The sequence below is a fragment of the Dioscorea cayenensis genome, chromosome 8 (genome assembly GCF_009730915.1).
Source record: "Dioscorea cayenensis subsp. rotundata cultivar TDr96_F1 chromosome 8, TDr96_F1_v2_PseudoChromosome.rev07_lg8_w22 25.fasta, whole genome shotgun sequence".
NCBI lineage: Eukaryota > Viridiplantae > Streptophyta > Magnoliopsida > Dioscoreales > Dioscoreaceae > Dioscorea > Dioscorea cayenensis.
In genome coordinates this window covers 15,799,754-15,821,445 of record NC_052478.1, presented here as the reverse complement: position 1 = coordinate 15,821,445, position 21,692 = coordinate 15,799,754, and the positions used below count along the sequence as shown (strand labels likewise).

The following is a 21,692-nucleotide window of genomic DNA, read 5'->3' as shown; positions in this document are numbered from 1 at the left end:
ACAATCGTTCTGATTTGTTTTCTTTATTTTGGTGCAGCTCCAGGTTATGACCCGAGGGAACCCTTCTATATTGATTAAAGGTGATCTTGAACTTGAACGTGCACTCAGAAGAAGGGATAAAGAACCTGTGCAAGAATCATCGAATTTAGCTGAAGTGGAAGTTGAAGGATCTGACAACATGGTGGAACAGAATGAACAATAGAGAACACTTTATGATTATGCCAGACCGTCAGTATTGGGGACACAATCTAGCATTGTGTGGCCCCCCAATCATAGCTCAGAATTTTGAGCTAAAGCCGGCATTCATCCATATGTTATAATAGTCCGTACAATTCAATGGTTTGGCCGATGAGGATCCAAACAGTCACATAGAGAATTTCTTGGAAGTGTGTGATATGCTTAATATCAATGGTGTAGAGCGAAGGGTTTGGCCGATGAGGATGATGCCATCAAGTTGAGAGCCTTCCCATTTTCCTTGAAGGGTAGACCGAAGCAGTGGCTATACTCATTACCTAGAGCATCGATTACTACATGGGAGGAGATGGTAGAAGCTTTTCTTGCCCGTTATTTCCCTCCCGGAAAATCTACAAAGCTTAGGAATGAGATCTCGCCCTTTATGCAAATGGAATTGGGTCTCTATTCAAGACATGGGAAAGGTTCAAGGAACTCCTGCGAAAATGTCCTCAACATGGGTTTCTAGAGTAGATGATCATTCAGACTTTCTACAATGGTTTGAACCCAAGTACAAGGCAGCTACTTGATGCGAGAGCAGGAGGTACTTTAGGTAGCAAGACCCCCAAAGAAGCCCGGTAATTAATTGAAGAAATGGGGTTGAACAACTACCAATGGAATGCTAGGGAGAAGAATAAAGTGGTCGGCATCCATGAGATCGATACGATTACATCGTTGGCGGCCCAAGTGGAGGCATTGAGTAAGAAGTTAGAAACTATAACTTCTTCAAGATTGCCGGGCGTAACGAGTTGTGATGGATGTGGAGGGGGACATGCCCCATCCGATTGCCTAAAAGCCGTTGGTGGTACATCCTCCATTGAGCAAGTTGATTATGTGGGTAATACAATGAGAAACCAAGGCAATCCTTATAGCAATGCCTACAATTCGGGTTGGAGGAACAACCCTAATTTCTCATGGAACAACCAAGGGCAACAAAAGGCCACCACACCACTGGGTTTTCAACAATAACAAGCCCCAAACATAGAGAATAGAGTATCAGGGTTGGAAATCCGGATGTTTGATCTAGAGAAAGCATTGACCCGATTTGTGCAATCATCAGATACACGGTTTCAATCAGTCGAAGCTACACTTCGCAACCACACCGCTTCATTACACAATCTAGATAATCAAGTGGGGCAAATTGCAAAGTCTCTATCGGAGAGACTACAAGGAAGCCTACCGAGTAATACCGAGACTAATCTGAGAGAACAAGTGAAGCTGATCACTTTGAGAAGTGGTCGTGAGATTGAAGGTAGACTTCTAAGTGAAAAGACCAATGTTGAAGCACCCGAGGTCGTGGAGGTTGAGGAGAGAGCCAACAAAGAAAAGGAGATGGCACCCCCACCTTACAAGCCAAGAATCCCTTATCCTTCAAGATTGAAGAACGACCAAAATGATGAGCAATACAAGAAGTTCTTGGGTCTATTTAAGCAATTGCACATCAACATTCCTTTTATAGAGGTGTTGTATCAAATGCCTTGGTATGCTAAGTTTTTGAAAGATCTTTTGACCAATAAGAGGAAGTTGGAAAAGAGTGCATCGGTGATCTTAGATGCCTCTTATTCGGCAGTGTTGCAAAAGAATATGCCGAACAAGAAGAAAGACCCCGGAAGCTTTGTGATATCTTGCAACATTGGCAATTTGAGTGAAGAGATGGCATTGGTGGATTCAGGGGATAGTATCAACGTCATGCCGTATTGTTTCTTTCACAAACTAGGCTTGGAAGAGCCTAGGCCCACTCGGATGACATTGTAATTAGCGGACTGAATAGTGAGACATCCGAGGGGCATCATTAAAGACGTGCTTGTCAAGGTGGACAAGTACATATTTTCTGCAGACTTCATAATGTTGGATGTCAATGAGAATGTAGATGTTCCTTTGATACTTGGGAGGCCATTTTGGCGCACTTCCAAGGCATTAATCGACATGGACAGCGGGGAGTTGACACTGAGGGTTGGAGATGATAAGCTCACATACAGACTCGCCGAAGCCATGCGATATTCTCTTGACTTTGATGATACTCTCTATTTTCTTAACACTACTGATGAACTAATCGATGAATATGTGCAGGAAATGTTGAATTCGGACCCATACGAGGGGTTGCTAGACCAAGAGGTGGAGAATGAAGAAGTAATGATGCTTGGTCTAGAGGAAGAAGTACCATCTACCCCGGGGATTGTAAAGAAGGTGCTCCGGAAGATGAAAAGGGTGAGGAGACGCCACAAGAAATGCCACAATGCTGTTGGGGATGTGCAAGAACGGAACAAGGTTGACGAACCCTTGTTAGGTGGCACCAAGCTCGACAATTCTCCCTCTACCTTCAAGAGATTATGTTCATCATGCTTCCAAGTCATGGGTAAGAGGGAAACCTTCATCTATGAGCCCCCGTGAGGTAAGAAGAGCTACGTTAAGCTAAGTGATGTTAAACAAGCACTTCTTGTGAGACAACCTAAGTCTTTACTATTTTTTCTAGCTTTTAGTTTAGTGTTTGCATGAATAAGGCTTTGAGTATTTGGTGTCATGATTTTTAGATGCTATTGCTGCGATTTTCTAGTGGATCTTTGGTGCATGTTGTGTTTTAAATGTGTGTGGCAAAGAATCTTAGTCGTTTGAGCACGTTTTTCGTGTTTTCTCTGGTTAAAATTGCATTATTAAACAAGGTCTGAGTGTATATTTGTGTTCAGGAATCTTCTGTAGAGCCTACGAAGTTTTTTAAGTGCCCAGAGAAAACACACACCCGTGTGGAATTTCCGCACGGGCGTGCATTTTTCGTTCAGAGCTCATCCAGAGATGGCACAGGGGGGTGGACTCGCCCTGTGAATGACCTTGTGAATTTCACACGCCCGTGGGTAATTTTCGCACGGGCATGTGTCATCCTGCAGAGAATGAGAATTTTTTCCGAGAAGACACAAGTGCGTGGACTTGCCCCTGTGGATGACCCATTGACAAAAGCACGGGCATGGGTAATTTCCACACGCTCGTACGGATCTCTACAGAAAAGCTCTCTTAAATCCCAAGAATAGACAGGGGCGTGGGAGTGTCCCTGTAAACTGGCCCTGTGAAATATCCACGTCCGTAGGAAAATTCCGCACGGGCGTAGGAAATACTTAGAGAATTTTCTCGGATGAGCAGAGGAGCCACAGGAGCGTGGGGATGCCCTTGTGGATCCGGCGCACGGGCGTGGGTAATTTCCGCACGCCCGTGTGGTTGCGTTCAGAATGCTTTGAGTGTTTTTCAGAGAATGCACAGGGGCATGAGTCTGCTCCTGTGGGTCTCTCCTGTGGAGTCGCACGGGGGTGGGTAATTTCCACACGCCCGTGTGAATGTGCAGAAACGCAAAGGCCACAATTTTCCTTAAAAAATCTGTTCGGTCTTCTTCATTCTCACACCTCTACTCAATCAGAAAACACTCTCATTTACTCTCCCGACCTCGCACCATTGATTTAGAGAGATTTACTTGTGTTTTCCGGCCTAATCTAAAGTTTTGAACTTTATCCTGTCGGTAACCCTTAATTCTGTCTTTTCTTCATCATATTTGATTTTACTCACATAGAATGATGAATATTGTTTCGTTTATACAATTAAATGGTTATTGCACGATAAGAAAGAGTTTAGAAACAATTATAAGTTGTATTTGTGGAGTTTTAGCGTGTGGCCGTGAAGTTTTCACGCCCCCTGGATCCACATGGGCGTGTGGAAAATCCACACAATCGTGTAGATTTCTGCAGAACTACTTTATGAGCTTGTTTGGTTAATTTTCTTTCAAAATTTTGCAGTTATGGCACCTTGGTGGAAGAAGAAAGCTAATAAGTGGCCGCGTGAGTCATTCCCTGAGCTAGAAAATATGAGATTTGTTATTCCCGAACATCAAGTGTGTTTTGAGCGGTTGTCAAGCTTGATATTTGGACAATCTCGCTTCCTAGACACTAATATACTACGGGACTTACAGCAAGGAGATGAGTTAGCCGATGAGGTTGAGGATCTCGTTTTAGTGGGTGGCTGGAGGCAGTTACTATTGATTAGGGAGCTAGCCATTCATGCACTTACTCTGGAGGTTTTATCATCATTTGAGTTTGACAGATCTTACGAGAGATCCGACAGCCTTGACACAGTTCAGTTTAGAGCATTTGGGCATCACCATAGCATGAGCATCTCTCAGTTTTTTATTCTACTTGGTTTGTATGATGAGGCATTCACAGGTACTAAGGAGTACACTCAATTGCCAACAGATTATCCTAGCATCTTCACCCCGCAGAGAGCGTATAGGGTGTTATGCGGTTAAGGCCAGTATGAGCCAGGGGTTTCCAAGGCCACGTGCTTTTCTCGACCTACATATTGATACTTTCATACCATTATGAGCAGGTCGGTGAACAGCCGTGGTGACAGTACCGGCATCCTGAGTCAGCAGGAGATACTATATCTCTACTCTATGGTTCAGGGCACGCCTTTCCACCTTGGACACATCCTGGCAGTATGTCAGATTAGGATTGATATTCTCGGGCCCCTGCATTACGAGACTAGTTATGGGTATGGGTCTCCTGGACATGATTCGAGGGGCCGAGAAGGCAAGTATACCTGCTCCCCTAAGCATGGAGACGATGAGGCTGATGGGGATGGTTCGCAGGGTCCAGTCAGGAGTATATGCTTTGATTACACCCACCCCAGATATAGCTAAGGGTGAGGGTGATGATACCAAGGGTTCTCAGCCTGGCCCCGAGCCTCAGCTTGTACCGATGGAGACCGAGGCATCTTCTGCAGCACAGGAGCCATCCCCAATATGCATGTTTTCACCTTCTCGAGCCTATGATCATTTTGAGAGGCTCGAGAGTACTGTGGGAGTACTACGGATAGAGATCGCCGAGGTTCGAGCGACACAAGCCGCACAGAACACAGAATTTATGGCATGTTTTGACACTCTACAGTAGATCCTAGAGCGAGACGTTGCCTCATCATTTGTTCTGTGGCCGAGGACTCCTCAGGAATCTCCAGCAACATCATCACCGGTTCATGCACCGATTGATCCACCCAGTATATCATCGCCACCAGCAGCAGCAGTAGAGGTACCAGAGCGCGACACCATCACTTGATGCGTCTTTCTTTCTTGTTATTTCTTCTATACTTTTGCATTTCATTTTGGACTTGTACACTTAGAAAGGATCCTCCTTCTGAGTTTATCTTTTATTTTTTGTTTGAGTTGTATTTCATTGCTCTATCTTTTATATACTCGAGCTATTTTTTGTTTTTATTGAGCTTCACTGAACCCCTTTGTGTATGCATACAGATGGAATTATCAGTATGAGAATTGAGAACTAGTCATGGACACGGCCAATGTGGGCCATGTGTGCTTCATAACCCGTTGGAACTTTACTCCCAGGGATTTAGCTCCATCAAACGTAACACTAGGAGTCAGGGGAGTATTGTTTCGATTGCCCACTCCCACATACTTTTCTTGATTGCTATACTTTCTATGGAGCTTGCATGTGTACATTGAGGGCAATGTATATCTTAAGTGTGGGGGGAGTTCACATTGCACATGTCCTTTACATAAATTTTGATTGACATACATGCTCATGTAGCCAATAGCGGTTCACCTTAGTTGCAATGAGTGTATTCTTGAGTTTAGGAGAAGTTTTAACATTGAATGTTCTCATGCTCTAATTTTTACTTGAATTTCTAGGAATTTTTACGCGATTGATACTTGTTGCACCACTCGCTCATGAAACTCTTTTGGAAACTCAAGTTCGATGTTTAAGGGACTAATTAGTTTTGTTTCTTGTTCTATTAAAAAATAAAAATAAATAAAAAGTTGATATTGCACATGTCCTTTACAGAAATTTTTATTGACATACATGCTCACGTAGGCAATGGAGATTCACCTTAGTTGTAATGAGTGTATTTTTGAGTTTAGGAGAAGTTTTAACATTGAATGTTTTCATGCTCTAGTTTTTACTTGAATGTCTAGGAATTTTTGCCCGATTGACACTTGTTGTACCACTCGCTCATGAAACTCTTTTGGAAACTCAAGTTCGATGTTTAAGGGACTAATTAGTTTTATTTATTGTTCTATAAAAAAAATTGGAAAAGAGAATAGAAAGAAAATGTATGGTTTAGTTGTGCATTTGGGGTGGAAAGAGCTACCACCTATGAAGTATGAAACTACTCTCATAAGTCGGATAGTAGTTATGTCCTAATGAGAGAAAGAGCTATCTCACTACTACCCCGGTAGAAAGAGCTACCACCTCGAAAGTGTGAAAGCCACCTTAGCGGCCGCTTCGGAAAAACTACCTTAGAGGATGTATGAAGCTACTACCATCTCTTTGCTTTGTTATGTTGTGTAGATAAATAAGTCCTTTATACTTAGAACTTTGAGAAGTATAGCTTGGGTTGAATTGAGTGTGTGTAACATGATTTCGGGTTGTTGTCCTTTTTTATTCAAGTTTTTAGCTAGAGCATTGATTTTTCGTATATAGTGTTGAAATTCCCCTTACTCATAGAATGCTTTCCTTGCATGCTTTGGTGAACCTAAGGCCGAGCACTTTCAATCTTTCATTTTTCTACGCTTCAATGTTTTATTTTTGCTTGAGGACAAGCAAAATCTTAATTGTGGGGAAGTTTGATAAGTGCTTGTGTATTACTAATACAAAGTTTTCTTTTCTTATGATGAACATTACTTTTATCATGTTTTAGCGCTAATACATGTGTATTTGTGCTCTTTTGCGCATGTAGGGTTGTGAAGTTATGTTTTGAGAGAAGAAGCCAAAGTAGATCGTAAATACACTATTTGGGGGAATCTTGGAAGGAACAAATGCGAATACACAAGTGGGCTCTAAGATATGTGAATGTGTGCCATCCTCTATGAATTCAAGCCATTACAATGAGTTGGAGGGGCACGAAGGTAGTCACATTTGTGTATCCCGACCTATGCATTGATAGCAAGATCTTCACTAATTAGGCTTTTGATTGAAGAAGAGTTGCGGTCTATGGTATAAACTTGTGCCTGCTTATGTTGCCTCGATGAAAAGTGTGGAATTGGGAGTGTTTCGGCGGAGTTCTGTAGGAGGTACTGCAGAAAATCACTGTAGCAGTTACTTTTCACAGCCGGTCGAAAATCAGATTTCCAGAGAATCCACATGGGCTTGTGAAAATTCCCCATGCCCGTGTGAAAATTCTACAGGCCAGTGTGGTAGATCCACAGGGGCATGTGGATGCCTGATTCCAGCCCTATTTAAGCCGAGATTCAGCCCAATTTTTGGGATCTTCTTTCCCCCTTCTCTCCAACTTTTCTCCATCTTTTGAGAGGTCATCAGCTAGGGTTTTCAGAGCCTTTTGACACATCTTTGGAGTGGTTCTCTGGATTCGACACCGCGCTTCGCTTGGAAGAAGGTTATTGGGGGAGCTTTCGTCGACACCGATCTGGCGAGGTGTGCCCTAGGTCGGACAAGGGGACCTTTGGAAAAGACGAGGCTACTCCACAAGACCATCAACACGAATACATAGGGGGTTTTTCTATAGATTGCTTATCTTTGCTTTTGATTTCATTGTTGATTGTATTGTGCTCCATAGAGAGATAAACCCCCTAGTGGGTACTTGGATTTTGTAAACCCTAGGATGTTATTGTTTCTTTAACCTTCTATTATGCTTTCTTTAATTTATGTGTTTAATTGAGTTCCAATCTTGAATGCTTGTTGAATGATTTCTCCCTTAGAGTGACACTATGGTTGAGAGTCAATATTGGTAATCTTTGTGGATGGGTGACACGCCATGTGGGTTAGACAAAGCTAGATTAGAGAGGGTTGAGAGGGTGAGTCGAGAGATGGCGGAGCGTCCCCTTTCCCCTCCGGTGTGATTTATCCTACCTCCATTTCCTAGAGCTCTTTGCGGTTACAATAGAGTGAAGTGCTAAGGGATGAACTCCGCTGGGGCTTAGTTGTGCGAGCAACAGAGTGAAGCGTTGAAGTGACTTTAGTATCTGTGGCTTAATTGTAACTAGGGGTCTTTCGCCTGGACCAAAGGGTTAGATCTACACATAGGAATAGGGTTTATCAATTGGAATCCTTAGAACTCCATGCAACCTTGTGCAGTGTGAGGTGTTGAACCACCTCTACATACATGGTGACTTTTTTTTTCTCTACTTAGAGTAGATATGCATGTAAATACACATGAATGAAGTAGCCTTTACATGCACATAAAGATTAATGAAATAGACTATATGAATGGATATAATGAACTCTTTATATATACATAGATGATGGGAGAAATATGTTTTGCATGTGTAATAAAGATAATGTGCTTTGTATGTATCTAAGAATGATGAAATTAATATGCTTTTCATGTGCCACATGAATGGATGAATGGGTTTTGTCTGCATATACAAATGATGGATAAGATATGCTTTTCATGTGCACATAAAAGGATAATTGCATGAATGGATGAAATGTACCTTGAGGAGGAATAGGACTAAGATAACAAGTGCATGAAATTGAGTTCATCCAGACCATTGTTTTCTCATATACATACATTAGAAAGATATCTATGGGATGTAAGCCCTTGTTTACCAAAATAAGATGGCCTTAGATTTTGATCCTACTAGTACTAAGTGTTTCGATTAACTTATTGATGGTGTTGTTGTGGATTTTATTAGCTGTACTTTATGGAGAGTATTAGCTTGAGCTTTGTTCATTTGTTGATGATGGTGATGGCTATGATATTACAAGATTGTTCCTATGTTTGGAGTCCATGATGTTTGTGATAGTATTAAAAAGAATATTGGTGATATGTTTGTTGTAGAAGTCACGAGAACTTTTAGCGTTTGATAAAAGTAGAAATTCTAGTAAAAAAAAAAAAGGGGGAAAAAATAATACAAGGGTTTATTTAAAAAAAGACGGAAAATGTAACCAAAAAAGGAAATACTAAGGATCTATTTGCAAATTTCATAGGAAAAATGCCATACAAAAATGCTCAAAGAATTACATGCAAAATTTGCAACAAAATGAAAACATGTAGAAAATTTGAATTAATTCACAAAATTCATATATAAATGTAACCATGTGAGAAATTCGGGTTATTTGCAACAGTAATGAGAAATGTAAAATCATGAGAGCTTGAGGATTTTATTTGCAAAATTATGAGGAAATGCCGAAAGTGAAAATTTAGGTTGTCAGTTGCATACTTGTGAAAATTTTTGATAGAAGTACTTAAGGTCTAATTTAAAAGAAAAGTTAGAGGGACCAAAACGGAAAAGAAAAGGAACAAAAAAGAGGGAAAGGGAGACAATTGGAATTTTGTGGAAATGAGAGGTATTTTGGTAATTTTATAGGACCACATGAACCCTACCGTGAGGTCCAATGCATGGTGAGTGTTCTCTTTGAAAAGGCATCTGCATTTCCTATTAGCACTCACAAAATAGATGGGTTGTTGAAGACTTGTAAAGACCTCTCTTGAAACTCATTGTGATGTCCAAAACATGGCGATTAATTTACTTGAGGGAATCTCTTCATTGTCTTTTGACAATCACACAAGCTAAAAAAGTTGATAAAACTTTGAAGATTTCTATTAAAGCTCATTGTGATGTCCAATGGATAGAAACTGATCTCCATTAGGGGCCTCTTTATTGCCTCTTGACAATCACACAAGCTAAAAAAAGTTGATGAAGATTTCTCTTAAAGTTCGTTGTGATGTCCAATGTATGCGACTGCTCTCCTTGAAGGGGCCTATCCATTGTTTTTTTTACAATCACACGAGCTAAAAGAGTTGATGAATATTTTTAAAGATTTCTCTTGAAGCTTGCTGTGATGTCCATCCAATGCATAGAGATTACTCTCCTTGAGGGGGCCTCTCCATTGCCTTTTGATAGTTATATGAGCTGAAAGAGTTGATAATGACATGATAAAAACCTCTCTTGAAGCTCACTGTTGTCACACCCACCCCTTCTACCGAGGTAAATGTGGTACCCATCAGTTAAAAATTTTTTTTTAACTGGAAACTGACACCCCTCAAAAATCAAATCAGACTTACAAATCACAATTTACGATTTTACACTAACTACAGGTTCAAATACATAAATACAACAAATATAATTGCTCTAATTTGCGGGTACAACCGCTACAAGATCACAACACCAATAACAAGAAAGAAAGAAGGACCCACTGCAGTCCTGGACTCAATCCTGACTAGCTCTATACTCGATCAGGCAATCTAGGATCCTACTCCTGCAACTACAGCATATTCAGTTAGTCGGTAGTTGCTAAATAATTTTAAATACTTAAATACAGTGTATATAAAGTATATAAATATCAACTTCTCAAATAATTTTCCAACTTTACCATATACCAGAATTCTAGCAAAATACATCTTTAAAGAACTTTTGAAATATAAATTCATCATAAATCAATGTCAAAATAACTGATAATATAAAACCATTCTCAAATCCATAGCCTGAAAACTCTCCCCGACTTAGCCGCCGTCGCGACTAGGTTGGGAGGCGCCAAGGTCTTCGCACCCTTGACGTTGGCCCATCGGTCCCGTGTGGTGACTCCAGGATCCCGATGTATAATCCAATCAGGGCTATACACTCCCACCTGATCTGGACAAATCAACACTCAGGTCCACCATGCCACCTCTAAAGGCTAGCTCGTGGGGACCCACTACTGCAGTAGTCGGGCCTTAGCCCGCCGTCACCATCCAAACTAACATGTAGCTGTAACAATAATACAAACTGTATAAATCATATCACAGGGTCCTTATCCAAGACAAGCATTCACAGTACAATCCATGTATAATACCAGTAAAGTCCAAATACATGATACCATTCTTATATCAGAAATGAAAACCAATTCCACAAATATTGCCGGTAAAACATTTTAATACGCGCACATGATTTCACAAATCATTCCAAATCATAGCATATGTAACCATCAAAAATAAATACATGAACCGAATAATTAATATATACATGTATTTTCACTATTTGCAAATATGTATAATTATACAAAGCTGATGTATTACTATGATTATCATAAACATTATTGACAATAAATATAAGTATATTTCAGCATTATACGCAATTAAACATGATATAATGAAATACTTAAACAATTATTTCCAAAATATTAGTCATTAAATAATTATTTCAAAATAATAATAATCCAATTATTTAAAATAATAGCTACTACCAACTCACCTGGTCCCCTTGGGTTCCTTGCTAGACCTGGAACTCCCTCCCAAGCCTGAACAACACCTAACAGAATAATATAATAAAAAATAAATACCGCATTTAAATCCAAAAGAAAATTCAAGAAGCAATAACAGACTCTCCATTGGGCTCACTCACTCTAATCGGTTAAAACCCGACCTTGCATAATCCAACTGGCTTTCAATTGCACTTAAACCAACTCAATTTAGGGTAAACACTGTTGAACCAACCTGAACCGACCTTAATTCCACTAAACCAAGCTCAATTTCACTGAACCAGCCTTGAACCAACTCAACTCTTATATAAAATCCATTGAACCAACTTGGTTCAGCCCAAAACCCTTAGGCCAAATCAACTGAACCAAACCCAAACCATCTCAACTTGATTTGATCAAGCCCAACTCAACCAAATCAAATCCAACTCAATCAATTCAATTCCACTTAACCAATTCAATTCCAACTTGGTTTGATCCAACCAAATCAATTTGGCCAAACCCAACAAATTTTAATCCAACCATCATCATTAACACCTTAATCATCATCATCATCAACTTAATTAACCAAACAAAACCCTAATCTCGGTGCTATAGTAATGTTACAGTAAATCCGGCAAATACCTCCACCATTCCAAGCAATTTCATCACAAATACAAGGTTTTTTCAGCACAAAAATAATTTCACAACAATTACTTTCTCATCCTCATCAATATATATTCGAATCCATCATTTTTTTTCATCAAAACTAACACATATACATACATGAAAAATACAACACCAAGAAATCCTTACCTAGCCAAACCATCCCTCCGGCGAGCTTCCTCCGACGATCTCCAAGTCCCTCTCCTTAAAACCTCTAATTTCTTTACATTTCTTCAAATTTTTTTTCTATCGGGTTAATGTAGCGGGATGAAGGAGAAGAAGATGAACAAAACCCTCAAACTCTAGATTTTTCTCTAACTTGTGTTTTCAGCCGAAATTCACTTTTAGTCCCTTAAAAATATAATTTCTTATAAAACAGTCCCTGAGAAACTCACCAATAGCCCCTGAATTATGAAATAGTATTCTCAAAAGGTTTTTTCAAACTATCCAATGGTCCCTGGATTATAACACAATATTTCAAAAAGATCCCTTCCATCTTACCTTTCAGTCCTTGGTTTCCAAAAATATTTCATATCAATCCTTTTTTATTACTATTTAACCCAAAATCTTTTATAAACTTCCACATTTAGGTCCTTATTCTTTCCACTTGGGGTTTCTCAACAAGATTACTCTGTAGAAAAATCTTACTGCAACTGTAGTAATACCCTGAATATATTTTCAAACAGTTATCCACAGGTTCAGGGTATTACAACTGTGGTGTCCAATGTATGCCGACTGCTCTCCTTCAGGGGGCCTCTCCATTGCCTCTTGACAGTCACATGAGCTGAAAAAGTTGATGAAGATATGATGAAAATATGATGAAGATATGATGAAGAAAACAAATACTCCTTGTGAGGTACAATGCATGGGAGCTATCAATGAGTGTCTCATAACTGCCTCTTGATGCTCACAAAAGGGTCTGAAGACTCATATTAATGTTCAAGATTCATGTTTGAAAACAAAGACTCACTATGAGATACAATGCATGGAATCTCTCAATGATAGTCTCACCACTACCTCTTGATGCTCACAAAAGAGTCTCAAGACTCATCAAAATCAAGGGAGATCAAGTTTGCGATTTGTAGCCTGGACCAAAGGGATACAACTTGAGATCCACAAGAAATTCTAAAAACAAATAAGTCAAACTCATCAAGTTAGTAACCCGATCATGTTAGAGGTCATGACCTGAGGATGTGCAAGTCAAGGCTTCAAAGCATATGAGAGTTAAGACTTAAAAAAAACTCAAATGAATTGACAACCAGACTCTAGAGTCTCAAAGACATTAAGAAGTTATAAACTTAAATGAGTTAAACAAGTCAAAAATTTTCAAGACTTTACTAGCATGAAACATTGAAGTCTTCAAACATTAAAATTAAATGGAATCAAGTTGTGACTCATACACATAGACATGGCCACGGTTCAGGAACCGCCGGTTACAGTTCCTGAACAGCCGGTTCCGGTTCAAGGAAACCTTGAACCGGAACCGAACCTCCTAGGCAAGGTTCTTGGCGGTTCGGTTCTGGTTCGGTTTCGGTTCCGGTTCTGGCGGTTTGGTTTAACGGTTCCGGTTTGACGGTTCATACGGTTCGGTTTTTTTTTTAAACTAAATAATTCAATAATTCAAATTAATTAACACAAAAATACAAGAATTAATTTAATATTAATATAAGATAGTAGGTTAAGTTAGTAGGTATACGGTATACCCAAGGTTTTCAATGTTTTATTTATTTTTGTTGTTATTATTTTTTTAATGTTCATGTATGTTATTTGTTTTTTCTTTAGGAAATCTTTTTTTATTTTTTTATTTTTTTCCTTTTTGATTTCTAGTATACTTATATAAGTTGCATAGTTTACAAATTGAAAATCTTGGGAGTTTTTATCTATATATTGGAATATATATATATATATATATATATATATTTAAATGATCAACAAAATCAGGCAAATTGATATATATATACACATATATATTCATGTTTATTTTTATTTTTATTTATTTATATATTTTTTTAATGATTCAAATGTTTTTACATGAGAGCATTTTTACTCGAGTATATTTTTCATTTATATAAAATAAATATAATTTAATATGAACTACGTTAATTTTTGTAAGTTTCAAAAGCGGAAGATATATAAAGTCCAGTCTTTATTTTTTATATTAAATTATAAAAATAATATGGAAATCTACTAAAGAATTGAATATTTAAGTACTTCTCGTTAATTAAATTGTTTTAATAAATCCATATTTAATTTGTAACTAATAATTTGTGGCATAATCAATTAATTATAACTTATCCTCTTGCATGAGTAACAAAGTTTTGCATGGCACAGTACATATAAGTTAAACGAATGTCACAAATCAGACCTAATCGGCTAATCAAGTATTCAGAATCAGACCTAATCGATAATCAATTTGGTTAATATCTTTAATTAATTATTTAAAATATCTTTAAACATGCAATTACTTAATTAATTACTAATTAATGATATTAACAAAATAAAAACCTAATCATAAATGACGTTATTTATATAGTATGACATTATTCATATTATATTTATATAATATAATATGAACTTTTGTTTTGAACCTTTGGTTGAACCGTATGTGGAACTGCCGGTTGAACCGCATATGGAACCGCCGGTTGGAACCGCTGGTTTCACGGTTTTTAAATTTTGAAACCGGAACCGAACTTTATATGAAGGTTCCGGTTCCGGTTTTAGGACGGTTACGGTTTTTCCGGTTCCGGTTCCGGTTTTTGGCGGTTCGGTTCCGGTTCGGTTCCACGGTTTCGGTTCAAAATGGCCACGTCTACATACACATAGCTGGATCACACTTCGAGATGCAAACTAAAGAATTTGAAATGATCAAAGTCAATAAAGTCAAGGGACATTCACATAGCCGAATAAGTGCAAATCATTTGAAGATGGGTTAAGATCAAGAAAATATTGTTATGATAATTAAAATTCCAACTTTTATGTTCTTTTTAAGTCAATAAAATCAAGGTTGTCAGACCCGGACCGGCCTGGCCGGTTCAACCGGAAAAACCGGGAACCGGCCATGTTGCCGGCCCGGGTATACCCCATTGACCCGGGTATTAAAAAACCCGGTGTTAACCCGGTGACCCGGCCGGGTCAATCGGGTCACAATGTTTATTTTTTCTTTTACAATATTTAATAATTTATTATTATTTTCTCATTAGAAACCACAAATCGTGTATATTTATTAATATTAATTTATAATTTATAATCGATAAATAGAATTACAATATATACATATATATATCATAAACATACCAACAAAAATTAATATTTAAAAATAAAATATATTAATGTGTTATGTAAATACTTTCTAAAAATTTAATTTATTAAGAAAATAAAACAATAAATGGGTGTAATTTTATTATAAAAATATAAATTCAAAGGATTCTAATTAAATAAAAAATATAAGAAAATTTAAAATAAAATAAAAACTCAATTGAGATATAAGAATTAGTGAATTAATTTCTTATTTATTTTAACAAAATCAACCAATAAATAAATAAATAAATAACACCGAGAGAAGTTCGATAATTATATATTAATATATTAAATTTGTAAATATTTAAAAAATGTAAAAATAAATGACATAATTAGAAAACTCTACTGTATATAAGGTCATTTATCAATTTAAATATCAAATTTGAGTAGGTTTTATAATATAATTATGTGTTTAATATTATATTTGTTCAATATTAATTATTATAATATTTTTTATATTTAATTATTGACCCCGGTTCAACCCCGGTTCGACCCGGTCGAACCCATTGACCCCTGACCCCTGGGCTGAGCCGGGTCATTGCCCGGGCCGGGTCTGACAACCTTGAATAAAATTGATTTTATTTTTGACCAATTCTTGTTCATATTAGTTTTTAATCGGTGGTTTTCATGACATTGTCTGGGGTAATTAACATTAGGAGCTTTACCCCTAATAGAAGTCGCGAACCCACAATCACTTGAAACCTTAAATAATCAAAATTTTTATTTGTGATATTTTCCCTTTCCCTTAATTTCTCTTATTTATTTTCCCTTCATTTACTTTTCTTTTAACTTTTGGATCCAAACACTAGCTAAGTAATAAAGCACTATATATGTATATGTAAATTTTATTCTATTAAATCTGATCTACACTCCCCCTAACCCTCTCATAAAATTAATTATGAGGGTGATAAAAATTGAAAAATAATGATAAAAATTAATTTTAATATATTATGAGATAAAAACAAGTTATATCTTTATTTAAAAAAGTTATCCTAGTTTTTTTATTGTTTAGATATATTACTTCTTTATTATCATTATTTTTATTAGGGGAAAGTTAAAAAAAACCCATGTGGTTTCGGGTTTTTGAAAATCAAGGTTTGTGTGTGTGTGTGTGTTTTTTTTTTTTACAATGGAGTACCTTGTGGTTTTTCGTTTTTGGTAAATCAAGGAAAACCCGTCAATGCCATCAATGTATGCTTATGTGGCAGGGCAAAACTGACATTTCATATAAAAAATCACTTTTTTCACCTCCCGCCTGATTCACCGCCTGCCGAGCACAACCCCTAAACCGCCCCTTTTGGCCAATTCAGAACGCTGGCTTCGGCTGGCAAACGCCACGGCTACGGCTACATCACCGAGCAACACCATCCCCACAAGGCAAACCTGCTATGAGAAGCACCAACCCAGACCTTTTACCGCCGTTGGCGTTCTCCCGCTCGGGCGGCACCACTCTCCCAGCCATAACCTGTCAAACAGGATCGTTCGAGTTCAACTCCTAGAAGAGCGCCACCTTTGGGCGTCCCCTGGAGAACACCATCGCTGGTGACATCGCAGCCTCATCCTGGCTCACCGATCACACCACATCATCACTAGCAAATAGATCACAACCATGGTGAAATCACAAACACCTCGTCAATCCATAAATAGTCTTTTCCACCCAAATTTCCCAAAAATAAGAAAAAATAAAAGAATTTCAATTGTGAAGCACAATTGAAATTCAAATTATCTGATGAAGGAAAAGAGGGATACAGATTGAAGAAAGAAGGTTTCTAGAGGGATATCGTTAGTGAAGATTGGAAGTCAAGGGATAGATTAGGAGAAGAAGAAGAAGAAAAAGAAGAACAAGAGAATTAAACTAACTTGTCCTCAGATGGGTAAAAAGATTTTTTTATGCGAAATGCTAGTTTTGCCCTACCATATAAGCAAACATAGACGTTGTTGATGGGTTTTCCTTAATTTGCTATAAATGAAAAACCACAAGGTGCTTAATTATAAAAAGAACACACACTTGTCTTGATTTGCAAAAACCCCAAACCACAAGAAATTTTTTTTTTTAACTTTCCCCTTTTTATTATTTTAATGTATTATTTTTTTTTTTTACATAAAAAAAAGTTTTGTTGGAAAATTTCTTTCCAACACGTGGCAAATAAGTCTTTTTCTTTAATATGTATATATATACATATATGATATTTTATCATATTTTATACATGTTAAAAAGTACAAACAAAGTTTTAAAATAATTTTCTTCTAATTATGATTAAAACATGTGTTTATATACTCTACAAATGGTCTAAAAATATTTCTATTTTTTTAATTTAATTTCAATTTTTAATTAATTTTTATTTGATCATGGATTTTATTTAAATTCTCTAATGTCATAATATTTTTCAAGAGAACTTTTTAATAGTTTAATATTTAAATATTATTATTATTTAATAGAGCATAAATATTCTAAAATTTTATTTTTTTAGTATAGCTAACGTTTTAAAAAATACATAATAGATTTAGGTTTTGGGTAAATTTTTCATGTGGTCACTGTGTTATGGCTGATTTTTATTTTGGTCATTTTGTTTCAATTTGTTTCTTGTTTGGTCATTAGATATTAATTTGTTTTCACCGGTTAGTCATTTGAGATTCTTCGGCCAAATTTAGATGACGTGGCGGCCGGAAATACCATGTCACTCTCTTTTTAAGTGAGTTGAGTCAGCAGCCACTCTCCAATTCGGATGAGAGAAAATATAAAAAAAAGAGTAATGTGTTATTTTCAACCGCCACATCTTCTAAATTTGGCAGAAAAATCAAGTGATTAATCGATGAAAATAAATTAATATATAATGAAAAAACAAATTGAAAATAATGAACAAAATGAAAATCACTCGTAATAACAAGGTTGTCAGACCCCGCCCGGGCAATGACCCAGCTAAGCTCAGTGGTCAGGGGTCAATGGGTTCGACCGGGTTGAACCGGGGTTGAACCGGGGTGAATAATAAAATATAAAAAAATATTATAATAATTAATAATGAGCAAATATAATATTAAACCCATAATTATAATATTAAAAACTACTCAAATTTGAAATTTAAATTGATAAATGACCTTATATATAATAGTGTTTTCTAATTATGTCATTTATTTTTATATTTTTTAAATATTTATAAATTTAATATATTAATATATAATTTCCGAACTTCTGTCAGGGTCATTTATTTATTTGTTTGTTTATTGGTTGATTTTGTTAAAATAGATAAAAAAAATTAATTCACTAATTCTTATAACTCAATTGAGTTTTTATTTTGTTTTAAATTTTCTTATATTTTTTATTTAATTAGAATACTTTATTTTTATATTTTTATAATAAAATTACACTCATTTATTATTTTATTTTTTAATAAATTAAATTTTTAGAAAGTATTTACATAACACATTTATAGATTTTATTTTTAAATGTTAATTTTTGTTGGTATGCTTATGATATATATATATATATATATATATATTGTAATTCTATTTATTGATTATAAAGGGAAATTACTGTTTACCCCTCGTGAATTTCAAATATTCCCAAACAACCCCTCCAAATTTGGCAAACCTCGGACAGCCCTTCCGTTAGTGTTTAACTTCCCTTTTACCCCCTACCGTTCACTTCAAATGGGTCCATGTTGTGAAATTCCATTTTTACCCTTAAAAATGGTGGAAAAAAGCGCCAAATCACATCATGTCCAACCTTTTCAAGGGCTTTCTGCTTGCTTTCTGTTAGACAATGTCTAGAAGTTGCATTACATCTTCTTGTTCTTCTCCTCATTTGGTTTGTTCGATTTCAGTTTTGCCGGTTTCGTAATACTGTGAGACTCTCTTCATTGCTATCACTTTGACCATTCTTTGGGAGGGTGGGAGTAACAGAATTTATAAACAATGGGTATTTATTATGGAGAGTTTTTGTGGTAATGATAGATGTAAATCTGTTTCAGGAAACGAGTCTGGGTGAAGTTTATCATACCCGAAATATACAAATCGGTTTGTCCAACAGAAAATGAAGTTGATTTCCAGCGGATTGGTCAAGTGCACTCCATCTTCAAATGAGCTGTAGTCGATCTTGTTGTCGAGACAGATGATGTGCCATTGTCGAATCCTACTGAAAACAAGTTCATTTCGTTGTAAAGTTCTTCTTGTTTATGGTAGTTCTTCTCGTTTATGGTTATCTAGTTGTATATGTTAAATATTGTTTAACTCTTTGCTATTCTATGTTTAAATATATTACATATTTGTTTAAGAATTGTCGTCTCCATTTAAATTTGTCTTTACCTATTTAACTATTCATATTAACGTATAAATATTGACCTAACGTATAAATTCTCAAAGTCTCTGCGTAAAATATTGATCTTTTTCGTTTGAACTGAAGTGTTGGCATGTGACAGGTGGCAGGTGGCAAGTTTATGGTATCCCATACAGAAGAATTAATGACGGCATTAATTCTTCTACACGGTAACATAAATATCCGAAGACCCGTTCGTTGTGATCAGTCAATCTTGGTCCACTGTGCGTTTCCCTTTTTTCTCGGATATGAAGCGTCAACCTGCTTGTGGACTTCACACCATAAATGACAAGGAAGAACCCTTCCCATGGACAACCACTCTTCGTCGTCCTCGTCATCCTCCTCCTCCTCCTCCTCATCCTCTGCTTCTTGTGTATGATATTCGCTGGAGTCGGACCAAAATTTGAAGATCATCTCTATCTTAAAAGATGTCTCATGATCCTCCTCATCTTGAGAATCAATCAGCCGTAATCCCGCAACAAGTTAAACTATCTTTTCTTGCCCAAGTTGAAATTCCCGCATAATTGCCTAAATGCAGAGGATTCTCCAGCGGTGGATGACGAGCAAGCAATTAAGCGGGCATTTCGACTTGGGCAAGAAAAGTTTTCACTTATTGCTTGATTGCGGAGGATTATCCAGAGGAGGAAGATCATGAAACATCCTTTAAGACGGAGTTGATATTTATCACTTGAGAATTGTTCTCACCCTTTAAAAACTTTTCGTCAGTGTACAAATAATATTTTCTGTGTTTAACTCTCAGGATCTTCGCTTCAATCAGACCATGACACATTGATTAATAGAAGTTTTTATGAAGGTGTTTGCTTAACCTTTTTTAACGTATTGTGTTCTACGTTGTGCAGGTTCAAGTTGATGCGCATGTTATGCAACCGCCGTGAGCATTCGAATGTACAGATACTTGATGAGTCAAACCGAAATCTTAATAAATGAACGAGGGTCGACTCGCGAGTGTCTGAGGTCCGAGAAGACGTTGTAAATGTTGTAAATGTTTTATTTTAAATGAAACAAACTTATTTGAGTGTGAACTTCTGATATTTAATCAGAGGCCATTGTAAATGTTTAAATATTTTAATCAAACAAACTTATTTGAGTGTCAACTTGTGATAACTTGTGAAATTTAAACAGAGACATAGTAAAAAACAATTTGAGAAACAAAAAACGACATTGTAAACAAAACAAAATGTTAAACAATAATCGATTTACTCTTTAAACAGTGACAACGGTGTTTAAGAAAATACATAAAGATGTTTAAACAGTGACCCAGGAGGTACCCATCTTCAACGCGATGTCAGTGAAAGCATTCAATTTAAACAATAACATATATTTTAAAATAGTTAAATCACTATATTTAAATGATTTACATATTCTTTAAACGATATAGAAATTATTTAAACAGTTAACTGTTAGTTTAAACACTATATGTATTGGTTTAAACATAAAAAGCTTGACGCTTAAACAGAGACTCATGATAAGGTGAGAACTTTCCTTCGAGCGATGACAATATGGCTTCCTCGCGATAATGGTGGTAAGCGAACGCCAACTTCCAGACAAGGATGCCCGGCCGAAAAGTACAATGGATCCAATAATATTTGTCTCTAGAGATTAACCCCTTGTATGTCAGTTCAAGTGGGTCCACACTAGTTATTTCCTTTTTTGCCCTTGGGATGGAGGGAAAAATACCGCCCAATCACATCACGTCTAGTCTAACCTTTATGCATACAACTATGCACTTTTTTGTTTGCCTTTCTGATTGCTGTTTGTTCGTTACATCTTCTTCTTCTTTTCATTTGTTTTGTACGATTTGGTTTTCGGTCGATATATTATGGAGAGTTTTTGTGGTATTGCTAGATACAACGGGAAGGGAAGAGTGCTAATGTTTACGGCTCAGACTTCTTGGGAGTTGGTGTTAGCTGAGATATGTGAGCGATTGGTCTCGAAGTTTCCCTTGTCAGGGTGAAGTTTATCACACCTGATGGATATAAAACGGTTTGTCCAATAGAAAATGA

The 21,692-nt window shown here is 36.7% G+C and overlaps 1 non-coding gene across 1 annotated transcript; it reads right to left on the bottom strand.

Moving 5' to 3' along the window:
- Positions 1 to 589: 589 nt before the first annotated feature.
- LOC120268026 lies at positions 590 to 695 on the bottom strand. Its single transcript, XR_005538697.1, has one exon. It is a non-coding gene; the product is annotated as a small nucleolar RNA R71 (small nucleolar RNA).
- Between the last annotated feature and the right edge of the window lie 20,997 nt (positions 696 to 21,692).